General features: G+C 36.7%; 1 protein-coding gene, 1 long non-coding RNA gene and 1 pseudogene across 2 annotated transcripts in view; 2 read left to right on the forward strand and 1 right to left on the reverse strand.

Annotated features, from left to right (window-relative positions):
* Positions 1-17,500, forward strand: part of LOC115215377 (integrin alpha-4-like) — a 205,572-nt gene that overhangs the window by 26,342 nt on the left and 161,730 nt on the right. The gene's annotated exons all lie outside the window — the stretch shown is intronic.
* LOC118764903 overlaps positions 6,926-17,500 on the forward strand; it is a 20,306-nt gene continuing 9,731 nt past the window's right edge. The window contains exon 1 of the long non-coding RNA XR_005000739.1: positions 6,926-7,003. This is a non-coding gene — a long non-coding RNA (uncharacterized LOC118764903). The remainder of the gene's footprint in view (positions 7,004-17,500) is intronic.
* LOC115215980 lies at positions 10,589-10,703 on the reverse strand (annotated as a pseudogene).

The raw sequence follows: 17,500 nt of genomic DNA on the forward strand, positions 1-17,500 counted from the left end.
TATAGATATGTGTGTATATATATAATATATATATATATATATATATATATATATATATATATATATAATATATATATATATATGTATGTATATATGTATGTCTACCTGTTCCATTATGTTATCAATTATAGATGTCAGTAGTACATGGTAGCTTAAAGAGAGCTAATCAGTGTGGAGGTATGAAACTAGAACTGATAACGAGTGAGATAGAGGTTGGTGGTGGTGGTGGTGAGAGAGAATTTAAAATGAAATCTCTTGTTTTCCCAATGCTGATGCAAACACACACACACAGGTATGCACAGGTGTGCATACCACACACACACACATGTACTCACTTGCACACACGCACATTCACACAAACACACTCACATACACACAGATACACACATAGTCCCCCTTCCTCGTACATCCTCACTCACACTTCACAGACAATATTTTACCCAAGTCCTTCCTGGTCCAGCAGATTTATGATCAAAAATGTTCCATCCCATCCCCTTTTTTTATGTCAAGGACAACAACATCTAATATATCCTTCATTATTTAAGATGGTAGGGTGTGATTTGGCTGCTATTTTTTAACAAGGCAAGTGACTGCTGATTATGCTTGGTGCAATAAAAGATATATAAAATAAAAAGCTGTGATTTGTATATTGTTAGAGTCTACTGAATGGCTTCCTAGAGTTCTAAATATGGCATCTTTACAAACAAAAACATTTGATTGCAGTCTTTCGGTTCTTTTACTGCTTGTGAAACACTTTATTGTTGACTAGCACTATGACCCGGCGTTGCCGGGTCATAGTGCTAGTGCATGCATATACAGCAGCGTGTGTGCGCACATACACGCGAGTACTGTCCAAATCTCTGACCAATCACATACAGCTAGCTGGTATTCAATTGGCGTATCAAGTTTCGGGCATTTTGATTGGGTTTTGGATAGAAAATTCACAAAAAGGTCACTTCTATTGATTTTTTAATGGCTTTGTGGGGTGACTAGGGAAATGTAAAGATGTGCACGACCATCCTTGGACGGTTTTGAATGACCATAGAAAGTGCGAGCCCTCTAACTGAAGGATTGTGGATTTGTATAAAGGACACACACATACACAGACAGACAGACATTTTGCCGTTTATATATAGAGATGAAGTGTGAATCATACAATTGATTTGTGACAGAGGTTGGTAGCACGTAAAAGATACCCATGCCCGTGACATGTAAAAGGCACCCATGATACTCTGTAAAGTGTTGGTGTTAGGGAGGGCATCCAGCTGTAGCACCCAAGCAAAAACAGATAATTGGAGCCTGGTGCCAGCTCCAGTCAAACCATCTAACCCATGCCAACAGGGAAAACAAACATTAAAGAATGTTAGTCATTAAACAAAATCTGCCAATTCAAGCTGCTTGCCTCCGCTGTGTATGATGGTAGGAGAACATACAAGTGATATATATATATATACTAGCAGTATCGCCCGGCGTTGCTCGGGTTTGTAAGGGAAATAATTATATAAGCATTTTTAGAGATGTAAAGTATAATAGCCATCTCAATATGGCTAACCACAAAGGGGGAGGGGTGTTACTGTAGCTTTTTACGTTCTGAGATTTAATAATAAATTTTAGAGAGTTACTTCCCTTATATATGTCAAAAATGGATTAAAAATAGGAAAAATTGATGGTAAATTTTTTTTTAGATCGTAGACTCATCGTAGACGCGCGCTAATACCCAGACGGTCTCGATATGAATCACGACTATAAGATACCCGGTTTTGGTTAAACTGCACCGCAAAATGTGGGAGTAAGGAATCTAAATCGTAGGAGACAGACACACAACCTCACTTTTATATATAAAGATTTCCTCTATTTACATAATATTGAGGTCTCTTTCTTTCTTTTGTTATCTTACTGTTTTTACCAATATACATATATATATATATATATATAAATATATATATAGTTACAGAGATGTACTTGCATAGCAAGTGACTTGATCTGAGATCGTGTGCTGGAACGAAAACAGTTGCAGCGTTGAAGGTGTTTATAAGCCATTTAAGAAACACACAAAAACCGTTAGATTCACTTCAACATTTAAATTTAATTTGTCAAAATATTTTCGTCGCTTTGAGACCGCGACCTGTTAGCACGATATTTTTGTCAGTGAACAGGTCGCGGTCTCAAAGCGAGGAAAATATTTTGGCAAATTAAATTTAAATGTTGAAGTGAATCTAACGGTTTTTGTGTGTTTCTTAAATGGCTTACAAACACCTTCCACGCTGCAATATATATATACACACATATATATATATGTATGTATGTATGTATGTGTGTATATGTGTATGCATGTATGTGTGTATGTGTGCGTGTCTGTGCTTGTGATTGTCCTCCACCACTGCTTGACAACGAATGTTGGTTTGTTTACATCCCTGTCACCTAGTGGTTTGACAAAGGAAACAGATAGAATAAGTACAATGCTTACAAAAATAAAACTGGAGTTGATTCATTAAACTACAATTCTTCAAGGCATTGCCCCAGCATGGCCACAGACCAATGGCTGGAAAAAGCAGAAGAATAAAAGAATACATTCTCTGCTTTGGTCTTATGTTCAAGGCATGAGAAAGCTTGAGTTTACATGAGAAGGCCTAACAGACCTGGTAGAAACAGCAGCCAAATCTCCCTCAAATCACACCTTACTGTCTTATGTATGTATATATATATGAGCCAATGAGGGGGACCTCTACATGGTAGCTAGAGCTGGTAGAAATAGCAGCCAAATTTCCCCCAAATCACACCTTACTGTCTTATCTATGTATATATGTATGTATGAGCCTATGAGGAAGACCCCTACATGGCAGCTAGACATGGTAGAAATAGCAGCCAAATCTCCCTCAAATCACACCTTACTGTCTAATGTATGTATATATATATATATACAAGCCACTACGGTTATTTAATGTAAAGTCTTCTTCAAATCACTCTCTCTATTTACTCTCTTCCAAGAACATTTTCACTCACTCTTATCTCTTAGCTTGCCATACATTTTACTCATGTATCTATCAGCGTGATAGACAGAAACAAATATTACATCGCCATCGCCATCGCATTCTATTGTCTACCTGTCAACACACGCACAGTGAATTACTTTCATTTTATTCGTTGCACACTGTGCGTGTGCGTGTGGTGTAAACCACATTAAGAAAAGCATTTGACATACACACCAGAATGTGAGTTTTCTATAAATTTTGCTTAATTGGAGTTTAAATTTTAAAAACTGGACCTGGCATGACCCGATGCATTCTACTCTTAAAAATGCTAGGTAAATTGTAATTGAAGAAATCCTATATCGTAGATTTCTATAAGTGACAAAGGGAGGCAGATAAAATCTGCCTTTTATAATAAGAGATATATATAATATATATATATATATTATATATATATATATAATATATATTATAAATATATATATATATATAATATATATATATATATATATATATATATATATATATATATATATATATTATATATATATATATATATAGACATACATATAGGAGGAGGTGAGTATAAGGATAACAAACTTCTATATTTGAGCTTCATTTAAACCCTAGAAAAGTTTTTTTCCCCCATAATACCATGATCCAGACTGAACCAATAAATTTAATATTTCCATTTTACAAACCTGTGACTATGAACTGTGCTGTAGACCAGTGCTACTCAGACTGGTGGTCTGCAGACTGGTGCCAGTCCACGAGCCATCGGCTGCCGGTACGCAGCAAGTTTCCAGAAAAGAAAGAAGCATTATAAAATGCTTATAAAAGGTTTATGTAATATTGTATTATTTGGTTACAAAATAAATATAAGATAAAAAGAATTGTCAACTTTTATTATATTCATTGTACATATTATTTCCGGTATAAATTAATATTACTAAGAAATATTACCGGTCCTTGGCACATGGGGAAAAAAAAAAACTGCCGGTATGCCACATTAAATAGTTTGAGAAGCTCTGCTGTAGACTCTTCCGTTTATCAGCTAATTACAATGTCTTAAAAGATAAATGTAGCCTGACTTTTTCCTACTCCTCTACTGATTAGTTTTACAGACAGTCACATTTCAGTAAATTGCTTGCACATTGCGTTGTATGGGGTGCGACAATAAAAACTTCTCCTATTCACCACTCTCGATAAATGTTTCAACAGAAAACACACAATATCTACCAGTCCAACCATGATAATAACTGGAAAAAAAAGAAGAAACAAAATGATGAAGCATTAGCTACATGGAAACACTATTACCACCTGCCTAGCTTTATTAGTGCCAGACTGATGGCTATGTAAAACATGGGAGGTTTTCCTGCTGCACCCAGTATTTTCTACACAGTTTTTGGTACATTGGCCTGACATTATGAGGCTGTTAAACACAATACTTTATAATCTGATTATTATAATAAACACTATTTGGGTGAGCACTTGCTTCTACTAATTAAAAGGAACTAATAAGTGTGATATTAGCTTCATAATTATCATTTCAATTACTTAATTCAATTCTTTCCTAACCCCTTCAATACCAATTCCATTCTCTTACCATCATACACAACAGTCCCAGGTTCTATGATATTAATTTTCTGTTTTTAAACCGACCATATTTGGTCAAAATATTCTGCTTGTTTTATGTTTAAACTGATCAGATTCAGCCTCTCACACCTACCCTACAATGTCATTCTAAAAGTCAACAATCACATCATTGAAATCTCAAAGCTACAAGGTAATGCCAAGATTAATTCAAAACATTGTAGATGAAGAAGCATTACATTTGACAGAATAATTTGAGTGCTAAGGGGTCAGTAATAACAAAGTTATTTAACTAAATTCATTATAATGAATATGATACCCTGAATCTAATAATATGATATATTATAATGAATATAATATAATAATGATGAATATTACACCCTGGGATTCAGTCTGTCAACTATAGTCTTCGCTAACAAATTTCTGGTTGCTTATTATTTATTTATCTATTTATAGTATTTGAGAAATTATAGAGTCATTAATTACAGGTTTTCATGGGCCAATCATTGGTTCATTTCATTTCCACTGGTGAAATATATACACAATAATAATAATAATGGTTTCTGATTTAGGCACAAGGCCAACAGGTTTTAGGGGAGGTTATTACTTGATTCTATCAACCTCAGCAAATAACTGGTACTTTATTTTATTGACCCCTGAAGGGATGAAAGGAAAAGTTGGCCTCAGTGGGATTTGAACTCAGAACATAAAGGCTCAGAAGAAATACTGCAAAGCATTTATTCTGATACTCTAATGATTCTGCATACTTGCCATGTTCTTAATAAATGATATTAATGATTTCAAATTTTGGTCAGGGCCTGAAGTTTTTGAGGGAAGGGGAAATTCAATTACATTGACGCCAGTGCTCAGCAGGTTTTTATTTCATTGACCTCGAAAGGATTCTAGGCAAAGTCAACCTCAGCAGAATTTGAACTCAAAATGTGAAGAGCCAGAAGAAATGTTGGTACTTTATTGATAACACGGCAGGTCAAAAGGTTAGCTTCAGTGGAATTTGAACTCAGAAGAATGGATCTAAATTCTGTTTGGAATACAGCTCTGCTCTCAACAGTTTCTGTCCCCCACCTATCAGGGTGTCTTCTGCTGCAAAATAATAATAACTTATTATATTGCTACATGGTTAGGAAGTTTGTTTCACAACCACATGGTTCTTGGTTCATTCCCACTACATGGTACTTGAAGTAAATGTCTTCATTGCTTTGGGCTGATCAATATGTTGCAAGTGAAATTTACTGGACAGAAATTGTGTAGAAACACACCATATTATTGTTGTTGTTGTTATTATGAACGTGGCAAGCTGGCAGAATCATTAGCACACTGGGCAAAATACTTAGCAGCATTTTGTCTGTCTTTACATTCTGAGTTCAAATTCCACTGTTGTATATCAGTTGTATACTGAGATCAATGTGTTTGACTAACCCCTCCCCTTAAAGTTGCTGGCCTTGTGTTAAAAGTAGAAAAAATGATTATCCTTATTAAGGCAGCAAGTTGGCTGCATTTAGCAGCATTTTTTCTGGTTACTCTTTTACTTGTTTCAGCCATTTGACTGCGGCCATGCTGGAGTACCGCCTTTAGTCGAGCAAATTGACCCCAGGACTTATTCTTTGTAAGCCTAGTAATTATTCTATCAGATTCTTTTGCCAAACTGCTAAGTTACGGGAACATAAACACACCATGTTGGGGTGACAAACACAGACATGAAAACACACCACACACACACACACCACACACACACACACACACACACATATATATATATATATATATATATATATATATATATATATATATATATATATACATATATACAACGGGCTTCTTTTAGTTTCTGTCTACCAAATCCACTCACAAGGCTTTGGTCGGCCTGAGGCTATAGTAGAAGACACTTGCCCAAAGTGCCACGCAGTGGGAATGAACCTGGAACCATGTGGTTGGTAAGCAAGCTACTTATCACACAGCCACTCCTGCACCTATTCTTTATATACTGAGTTCAAATCCTGCTGAGGTCAACTTTACCCTTCATCCTTTCAGGACTGATAAAATAGGGTGCCAGTTAAGTACTGGGGATCCTGTAATTAACCCGATTCAACTGACCTGTTGTCAAAGATATTTTATTTTACTTATTTATTTCATCTTTCATGCAGTGGACTCCCCTTTAGCATTTAATCCAGCCATTTGAGACCCAAATATTCCACCTGTTTCATGATCAAACCAGCTAGAGTTGGCCTCTCACATCTAACCTATAATGTCATTCTAACAATAAAGAATCTTATCATTGAAATCTCCACAATGAGATCGTACAGAAAGGCGCCGAGATATCAGGTGATTGCTGAATAGTCCAGCTACAAGGTCATGCATGATTAATTCAAAATAATGGGAATGAATATGCATTACACTTGATAAAGTAATTTGAATGCTAAAGGGTTAAGATAATAAGATAGGATTTGAGCGAGGTCTGGCTGCTGTTTCTTGCGGGTTGAGCTACCACATACACACTTCCTCGTCTGCCTTTCCAGTAAATGATATTAAGATATATGGTGATATATTCATATAATAAAATGATGAAATTAAAATCTGCAATGGGATGTGGGAGGGGCTTTTCCTGCTATCAAAGGTTACGTGTCAACTAGTATGATGAGGAGCATTTTAAAATAAACAACACCATTTTATACGATATTGTGTACGTGGAGGCGAAACCTGTCTGTTATAGAATGATGGCAGGAAGGCAAGCTTAACGTACGCAGAGGCAGGAAGTAGCATGCACCTCTCTAAGATTTGCAGATGCTCTACTGACATGTAAACATCAAAATGCTATGTAAGTTTATTCTTCCGTGACTCTCTGTAAATTTTGACTGATGCTTCTATGGCAGCCTTGCAAGAAATCATGTTGTTTAGCCCCTTGATCCAGCAGGTTATGGATCAAATCATTCAAATGGCGGCAGCCTTCCGATTTTTCTTTTTTCTAATGGGCACAGTCATGGAAGTGTGGTGAAGAAGCTTGCTTTGTACCCATGTGGTTTCAGCTTCAGTCCCACCATGGGCCAACCAATGCCTTGTGAGTTTATCTGTTAGATGGAAGTTATTTGGAAGCTAATATATGTATATGTGAATGTATGTCTGAGTTTGTGTTTGTCCCCCACCACTGATTGAATAACGATGTTGGTTTGTTTACATCCCTGTTACTTAAGAGTTCAGCAAAAGAGAATGATAGGGTCATTTTGTGTGACTAAGCCCTTCAGGCAGTGCCCCAGCATGGCCACAGTAGTATGAGCAAAACAAGTAAAACAAATAAAAGATTACAGAGTAGCGTTTTTAAAAGGCAACAATGTGATTCAATGGTGATTTGACTGCTATTTCAAGCTATTCACGTAAGTAGATAGAGGTGCTATTGTTTAGCCCATGGTCAGCACTGGTCAGATTACCATAATCAAAAGCATTCCTGCCATGTTGCCCTCCGCACCATCTTATTAGACATCTTATTTTCTCAGACTACAGCAGCCATTGTATTCTTCATTTTTCTTAAAGATGCTTAGACACAGGCATGGATGCATGGTTAAATAGCTTGCTTCCCAATCACATGGTTTCAGGTTCAGTCCTACTGTGTGGTACATTGAAAAAGCGTTTACTGCAAATAGCCCCGGGTCAACCAATGCTGCACGAGAGGACTTGGCAGATGGAAACTGAAAGAAGTCCATCATGTGTGTGTGTGTCAGAGTATTGGAGAAAATGTGATGTGGTATTTTGTTACGTTACTTTACATTCTGAGTTCAAATCTCAGTTGGGTAAAAATTTACTTTTCTCTTTCATAGTTAATAAAATAAGTCTCAGAGTAGATATAACTGAGTAAAACCCATCAAGGTAGTGCTCCAGCATGGCCGTGGCTCAGGAACTTAAACTAGTAAGAATATAAAGCAAATGCATAAATCATACATAATATTCACATATTCAATATATACTGTGAAGGTGCGTGGCTAAATGGTTAGGGGTATTCAGCTCAAGATTGTCAGGTCGTGAGTTCAATTCTTGGCAACGCATTGTGTTCTTGAACAAGACACTTTATTTCTTGTTGCTCCAGTTCACTCAGCTGGCAAAAATGAGTTGTACCTGTATTTCAAAGGGCCAGCCTTGTCACATCCGATGTCATACTGAATCATTCCTGAGAACTGCATTAAGAATATGTAAGTCTACTCAGTCACTTGTCCCTCAATTTCATGAGCTGGCTGTTCCATAGATTGGATCTTCTAGAATGCTCACCGCCATAACTGACGGAGTGCCAGTTATATATTCATGCATTCACTACATGCATGAATTCACCCTGCATCACATATGTTTTATATTTTAAACTCATCTAATTACCATACACCTGCATTGAACACTTACTTCTCGTCTATCTGATAAAATAAATAAATAAATAAAGCTGAGCCAAGTAAAACCACTATTAAGATGATTAAACTATAAAACAGCAATACGAAAAAAGATAGGTGTAAATATACACCAGATGTTAGTGGGGAAAAAACCCTGAGGTGTGTAATATGGTACATGGGTTAGCAGTTCTTATTCATTGCTCCAGCTACTGAGTTAAGAGGAAACCACATCTTGCTTCTTCACATTATTAATTATATATATATAAGCAATAAAAAATGTGTGGTTATTGCTTACTTACCGTCAATCTTCATAAATTATTATTTATATATAATTTTATATATACATATATCTATTTATACATACATACACATACATATATACTCACTCACATACACACATATGTAACTTTATATATATATATATACAGTTTGTCTGAACCTAGTGCAGTTCTCTGGCTTACCAGTTCCAGTCAAGCCATCTAACCCATACTAGCATGGAAAGTGGACGTTAAATTAGGATGATGATGATATATGTGTGTGTGCGTGCATGTGTGTGTGTCTATATCTCCCTCTTGTAAAAGTTTATAAATGTGTCCCCTCCTAAAAAGTATTGAGTAATTCTTTGGTCTAAAAGGCATAGTGACCAGTGATGTATAACATCCAATAGTCTGGTTGATCATGTGATACATGTGTGAGTTTTTTTTTTGTTTAGTTAGTTGGAGAAGCAGTGCTCATGACATGTTACAGGGTCTCTAAGACCAGTGGAAGCAAGATGTGAAGAAAAGTATCTTCAATCTGGACACCTGTCCCCTATGCTTGCAACATATGGTAGACTTTGCTAAATCTACCCAAGGTGCCAAGTGGTGCTGTTAAACTGGACAAAGGATGAGGTCTAATACCCAAGTAGGCTTTGGTGGTATTTGAACCCAGGATGGAAAGATCTATGCACATATATATATATATATATTCCCATATATGAGAGATCTGTGAAGCCTTTGTGGATATGAAACCATTGGTCAGTCTATGACTGGACATAGACTTAATTATATATATACATATACCCACACACACATATATATAGACACATATGTTGGATATGGTACTGATGAAAGGAGAATGATCCTTAAAATATGCATATACTCTCATTAACTTCTTTTTTGTCTTCAATCATATTGTTTGCATAGACATATTTGTTTATGAAATGTGACTGGCTCAGAATTCTGTGGAAAAATCTATGCAGATAATATTAATATATATATCATCATCATCATCATCGTTTAACGTCCGTTTTCCGCGCTAGCACGGGTTGGACATATTTATACATATATATATAGATTGCTAACCACTAAACTTTTTCTATTTTCTCTCCCTGTTTATTTCTGTGTTCCTTTCTGTTGAAGAGCATAGGCTTGAAACGTAAAAGACTTTCTCACTTCCTGAGCGTTAAATTAATACATCTGTTTGTTGTTTACACACCTGTCTTCGTCTTTTGTTTTTTGAAAATTTTCACTATCTATCTATCTATCTATCTATCTATATATATATATATATATATATATATATATTATATATAAAGGAAATGAAGAAAATGCTGACAAAATAATTTAAGTAATTTAAGTAATTTAATTAGGTGAAAGTTCTTTTAAAAATATGGAACGCTTCACGAATTTGCATGTCATCCTTGCGCAGGGACCATGCGCAAGGATGACACGCAAATTCGTGAAGCGTTCCATATTTTTAAAAGAACTATCACTTAATTAAATTACTTAAATTACTTAAATTATTTTGTCAGCATTTTCTTCATTTCCTTTTTATATATCACAACTCGTGTTCCACATCTCCTTTTTTAATAAATATATATATATATATATATATATATATATATATATATATATTTAATTAGAGGATATGTTAACCTTGTGAAGGGTTGGTTGCATCCAAGGAAATACTGGTTCAATACCTAGTATTGTTAGGGAATGAAATTCCCTTAAAACAATAGGTATACATTAAGCATATAGTTTGTATCCAGTTAAAAGAAGAAGAAAATGGAGATAAGGAAGTTAGCAATTATTTATTATTAACAAATTGGTCATCTTTGCTTCTTACAGCCATTTCAATTAATACTAAATCATTTAATTACAAATTTAATGTAGAAATTTGTAATTAAATGATTTAGTATTAATTGAAATGGCTGTAAGAAGCAAAGATGACCAATTTGTTAATAATAAATAATTGCTAACTTCCTTATCTCCATTTTCTTCTTCTTTTAACTGGATATATATATTTACACATATATACACAGTTACACATCAGGTTTCATTTAGTTTTTGTCAGCGTTATCCAATCGTGAGGCTTTGGTTGGAGAAGAGTAGCATAGAAGACATTTGCCCCAGTTCAAGGCATGTGGTTGCAACATGAACAGCTTCGCTGCACAACCATAGCCACCACCCATATATTGTTGGTGTTCAACCCAATGATTACATGCTGTTATTTATGGTTTCATGCACTTGAGGAATGAATTACATGCATATCTATATCTATATCTATGTATCTGTGTTTATATATATATATATATATATATATATATATATATATATATATAAGACCCCTGAGATATGCTGTGACTGTGAAGACCTGACAAATGAAGTGAGTTCATGGCTCGCAGGACGGCCTGCTGTGCTAACCTTGGATCGTAGAGTGATCCTGCTGTTCTTGAGGAGACCTATTGAGTCAAGTACGTCAACACAAACATCAAAATAAAAATCAAATGGAAATTATAGTTAAGATACCCGTGCTGGCAACACATAAAAAGCACCATCTGAACGTGACTGATGCCAGCGCTGCCTGACTGGCATCTGTGTTAGTGACACGTAAAAGCACCAACCGATCATGGTTGTTGCCAGCCTCCTCTGGCACCTGTGCCGGTGGCACATAAAAAGCACCCACTACACTCACGGAGTGGGTGGCATTAGGAAGGGCATCCAGCTGTAGAAACACTGCCAGATCAGACTGGAGCCTGGTGCAGCCTCCTGGCTTCCCAGACCCTGGTCGAACTGTCCAACCCATGCTAGCATGGAAAACGGACGTTAAACGATGATGATGATGATGATGATGATGATGATGATGATGATGATGAAGATGATGCCCCCCCCCACACATAATCCTACTTATCCACAATTTGTTTTATCATTTGGGTGTAATTAAGTGCTTTGAACCATAAGAACAACAGGTTTGAGGGTGAAGTGGTTACAGAGATGGTATAGCAGCTTCCATTTCGGTGTTGTCGGTCTAAGATTGTTAAAGATAGAATAACATTTTCATTTTTTTTTTTATAAACACTTCTGTTTGTCTGTGAGAGGATATAGAATTACTAGTGGGATAGGAAATAACAGTAACAACGCCAAATTCTGAAGTCTCTGAGATTATTATTTTTACTAGTTTTGGCAATTCTTGGTAATGGTGGTCAGACTTGTTTTGTATTTGGTTCTGTTTATTTGTGTGTGAGTAAGTGTATATCTATATGTGGATGTATGTGCATGTGTAGGTGTATATATACATGTATGGGTTTATCAAAGTGTGCTGATGACCTACATTGCTAGAAATAAGAGTTAAAATACTCTTAATGCTGTAGGAAGAGCACAGATGTATGCACACATGCTGACGAGGGAGGTAGCCACCCCATGACTGACTCAAAAATCCCTGTCACGCTTAGTGACGATGGAATTTTTCCTTTATGGTATTACATTGCACCTAACTCTTTATATTAATTTCATGTATGGGTATATGTACATGTGTGTGTATATATTTATTATTTCTTTATGGTCCACAAGGGGCTGAACACAAAGGGGACAAACAAGAACAGACAAAGGGATTAAGTTGATTACATCAACTCCAGTGCATAACTGGTACTTAATTTATCGACCCCGAAAGGATGAAAGGCAAAGTCGACCTCGGCGGAATTTGAACTCAGAATGTAACGGAAGACGAAATACTGCTAATGATTCTGCCAGCTCGCCACCTTCTGCAGCTCGCCCATGTAGGTATATATTGATATTGCCCCACCATCACTTGACAACCGATGTTGGTGTGTTTATGTCCCCGTATCTTAGTGGTTCAGCAAAAGGAACTGATAGAGTAAGTACTAGGCTTACAAAAAATAAGTCATGGGGTTGATTTGTTCAACTAAAAGGCAATATATATATAATCTAATGACTGAAACAAGTAAAAGAAAGATATCACATCCATGACCTTTGACTGGGCTACAGTAGGATTTGAACTCAGAATGCAAAGAGCTAAAACAAACACTACAAGGTACCCTGTCCAACATTCTTACACTTTTACCAATCCACTACCTTGGATTGGTACCCCTTTAAGGGTTAGGGCATGCAGCTCACAACTGTAAGGTCGTGAGTTCAATTCCTGGTGGTGCATTCTGTTCTTGAGCAAGACACTTTATTTCACATTGCTCCAATACACTCAGCTGGCAATAAATGAGTTGTACTTGCAATACAAAGGGTTGTTCTTGTCACATACTGAGAACTCCATTAAAGGCATGCATGTCTGTGGAGCGCTCAGCCACCTGCACATTAATTTCACAAGCAAGCTGTTCTGGTGACTGGATCAACCATACCCCTGTTGTTGTAACCGATAGAGAGTCAGTATACTGACCCTGGAAATTTGAAAGGCAAAGTTGACCTAAGCAGGAGTTGAACTCAGACAATGACAGTCACAACAAATACTAAAAGACATTTGGTCTGACGTTTTACGGTTCTGCCAATCCATTGCTCTGGGTGAGTACTTTTTTTTAATCAACCTGCTAAAGAATATTAGGTAAGGTGAACCTTGGCAGCATTTGAACCCAGAACACCTTGTGTCGCAACAACTACTGTGAGGTGTTCTAGCCAATTCTTCAACAACTCCGCCAATTCACTGCCTTATATTTGTAGCCCAGAACCATTGGCACATGTAGGCTTTTTAGGCAAAGGAAAAGACTGTTTCATGCATAACCTTTGTAATTTCAGTTCATAGGTAAATGAAACATTGAAAATATGTAAGACTTTTCTAAGATATAGCATCAAACACTTTACTGTTTTTATTATCTGAATGCAAATGATGGGGCCCTGTTAATTAGAAACCTGCACCAGGGAAATTTAAAAGAATTAAAAAAGGAAGGGATCACACATACTCTCTTGTACATACACACATCATGCATCTATTGTTGTTTATACACATATCCATTGAATTGGCCAAAACACATTCATGAAGGAAGTGTGTTGAATGTGTTATGCATGTTTATAGGTAAATATAGAATGAAATTCATACCATGGTTTCACACGGATACTAGTAATATTCAGTGGGTAAGATACTGTGTACACACAGCCATGCATGCACACACACACACACACACACTCTCTCTGTCTCTCTCTCATACACATTCACACGCACATACCATGTGTGTTAATTTGTATACACAAACATTGACTTGCCCAAAATACATTCATAAAGGAAGTGTGATGAGCCTGTTATGCATGTTTTGCATTGTATACACTTATCTATCCATCCATACACACACACACATACACACACACACACACACATGTGCGCTCACACACACACACACATGCACGTGCGCGCACACACAAAAATGGTATCATATTTGTCAAGAAGCATTCAGAACATAACGATTATTCTATGGGTTCTTGGGTTGCTGGTGAATTATTGTTTAATAGAAAACTGAAGGAGAAATATTCAACATACCAACCAAAAACATGGTTATGGATGGAACTGAATCCTGAAAAATGAAGAATGGTGCCACAGTTGATTGATAGGTGTTTAATTTTATTGCTTTATCATATCATATTTTGAAGGTTACAGTCCAACAATCTCTAAGGTACCGAAATAGTGACAAAAGAAGTTCAGAATACAAGAGAATTAAAAAAAACAAAGATAGTCAAGTCCTTAGTTGTAACTGAAAATGCTGATTGTACAGTTTTTATGGATGATGATGGTGGTGGTGGTGGTTGTGGTGGAGATGGTGGTGGAGGTGGTGGTGGTGGTGGTGGTGGTGGTGGTGCTTATGCAGGTGCACGATCTCTATCTGTTCCCAAAATGGTATTAAGGTATTACCTTCCTAAAGCAGCTGATTGCCAAAATCATCAGAGCGTCAAATTACTTTGCAGCAATTGTTCCAGCTCTCCATGTTCTGAGTTCAAATCCATCCTAGGTCAACTTTACTTTTCATTGTTTACAAGTCAATAATTAAAATACTAGTTATCTCACTATAAATTAACATGTTTTTTAATAATTGGCATACTTAACCATACTTTTTGGGGTCAAAGTAAAAACAACCAAATAATTTGTTTTTTGCAAATTCAGTCAATGAAATCTTTTAAAAATTCCAATATGTAACTCCACATGGTGATTACTATTAATGATAGAGATCTTTTTTTTAATAGTTTTGTTAATGAGAGAGCTGTTAATAACAACTTTGTTAAAGATTGATTTTTGTTCATAACAGGGTTTTGATAAAAGGAGAACTCTGTTATCAAAGCATTTTGTTAATGTCAGAGCATTATTGGTTATAGAGTTTTGTTAATGAGATATCTTTAATAATGAGAGAGCTCCATTAATGATAGAATTTTGTTTATGACAGTTTTGTTAATGAGAGAGCTCAATTAATGATAGAGTTTTGTTAATGGCAGAGTTTTGTTAATTTCATTAATAAGAGAGCTCTGTTAATGAGAATTGTATCAATGAGAGAGCTCGATCGATGAAAGAGCTCCGTAAGTGAGAGAGCTCTGTTAATAATAGAACCTTACAAATGATAGCTTTGTTTTTTTTTTATGTCTTAGGCAGAAGGGAAGACAGCAACCATAAGTTTATTTCTCCAAGACTTGTGCAGAAAAAGAAACTAGAACCTCATAGGTTGGTGCAGACAAAAGCAGAACAACTCCAAACAGCGCTGTCCTTAACTCTTTAGAATTTAAACCAGTCATATCCAGCCTAAATATTCCGCCTCTTTTATGTTCAAGATGGCCAGATCCAACCTTTCACATCTACCCTACAATGTCATTCTAAAAAGCACCATCTGATCATGGCCATTTGCCAGCCTCCCCTGGCACCTGTGCCGGTGGCATGTAAAAAGCACCCACTACACTCACGGAGTGGTTGGCATTAGGAAGGGCATCCAGCCGTAGAAACACTGCCAGATCAGACTGGGCCTGGTACAGCCTTCTGGCTTCCCAGACCCCAGTTGAACCGTCCAACCCATGCTAGTATGGAGAGCGGATGTTAAATGGGCTTCCCAGACCCCAGTTGAACCGTCCAACCCATGCTAGTATGGAGAGCGGATGTTAAATGATGATGATGATGTCATTGAAATCTTGAAGCTACAAGATAATAATGCATGATTAATTCAAAATAACACGAATAACTAAGCATTATATTTGACTGTGTAATCAGAACAGTAAAGGGTTAAACAGCAGGGATGCGTTTAGTTGAAAATTAAAGTGTTGAGTCAAACGGTGGGTGGGCTGAAGGAGGAAATGGATATGGCTGGGACACTGACCATTGGCCTGCTTTATCAAAGCTGTCTTGGCTAAACCACAAAATGTTTCCAGTGACGTATGAACGATGAGTGGGTTGCATTCATGTCTGACACATTTCTTGCTTTACTGTCTGTTAAGTTCTGACAGACATTCTTTTATTTGGCTTGAACCACCTCCGGGCATTCATGTTCAAATATTCTAGTAATATAGAGTGTACTACCTACACACACACACACACACACACACACACACGGTTGTGTATGCTCTTCTGGTTTTATTTTTCAAAGAGCCTGTCTCCAACCTAGAAACATTGGAATTTAGGCATCATCTACTTGGTAGTCATGCATGTGTGTGTGTGTGTGTGTGCATGTAGTACACACCCACAGACAACGCACACACACACACACACATGCATGCATATATGTGTGTGTAACACTATCCAGTCAAGGTTAAAGCTTTACTTCGTGCTGCTCTTAGTTTCTTCAGCATGACAAAATGTCCTCGCATTGGTGTATACAAATGAATATGAGTCTGTGTGTGCATCTATGTGTGTGTGCATATATGTGTGTGTGTGTGTGTGTGTGTGTGTGTGTGTATACATATATATAAAACAATATTTGAAGAAGACTGTAAACTGGTTGCCCATTCCTTTCAACGTGGCATTGCCTGAAAGCCAAAACTGAAATTAATTCTAGCAGAAAGGATGTTATTTTTCATTATTTATGCACAAAAGACTTTCACAATGAACACATCACATAAGCAAAACAAGGGGAGCCTCTCTATAGTCATTCAGTCTGCTAAAAATAGCAACCAGGTCTCCTTCATATCGCATCCTAGTCCTCTCTTACTCCTTTCATTACCATATTTCTATTGAAATGCACTGCTGTTGTTTCAATGTGGCTGTGTGGTAAGAAGCTTGCTTACCAACCACATGGTTCCAAGTTCTGTCCTACTGCATGGCACCTTGAGCAAGTGTTTTCTACTATAGCCTCAGGCTGACCAAAGCCTT

The sequence above is a fragment of the Octopus sinensis genome, linkage group LG9 (assembly GCF_006345805.1).
Source record: "Octopus sinensis linkage group LG9, ASM634580v1, whole genome shotgun sequence".
In the NCBI taxonomy this organism is placed as follows: Eukaryota; Metazoa; Mollusca; class Cephalopoda; order Octopoda; family Octopodidae; genus Octopus; species Octopus sinensis.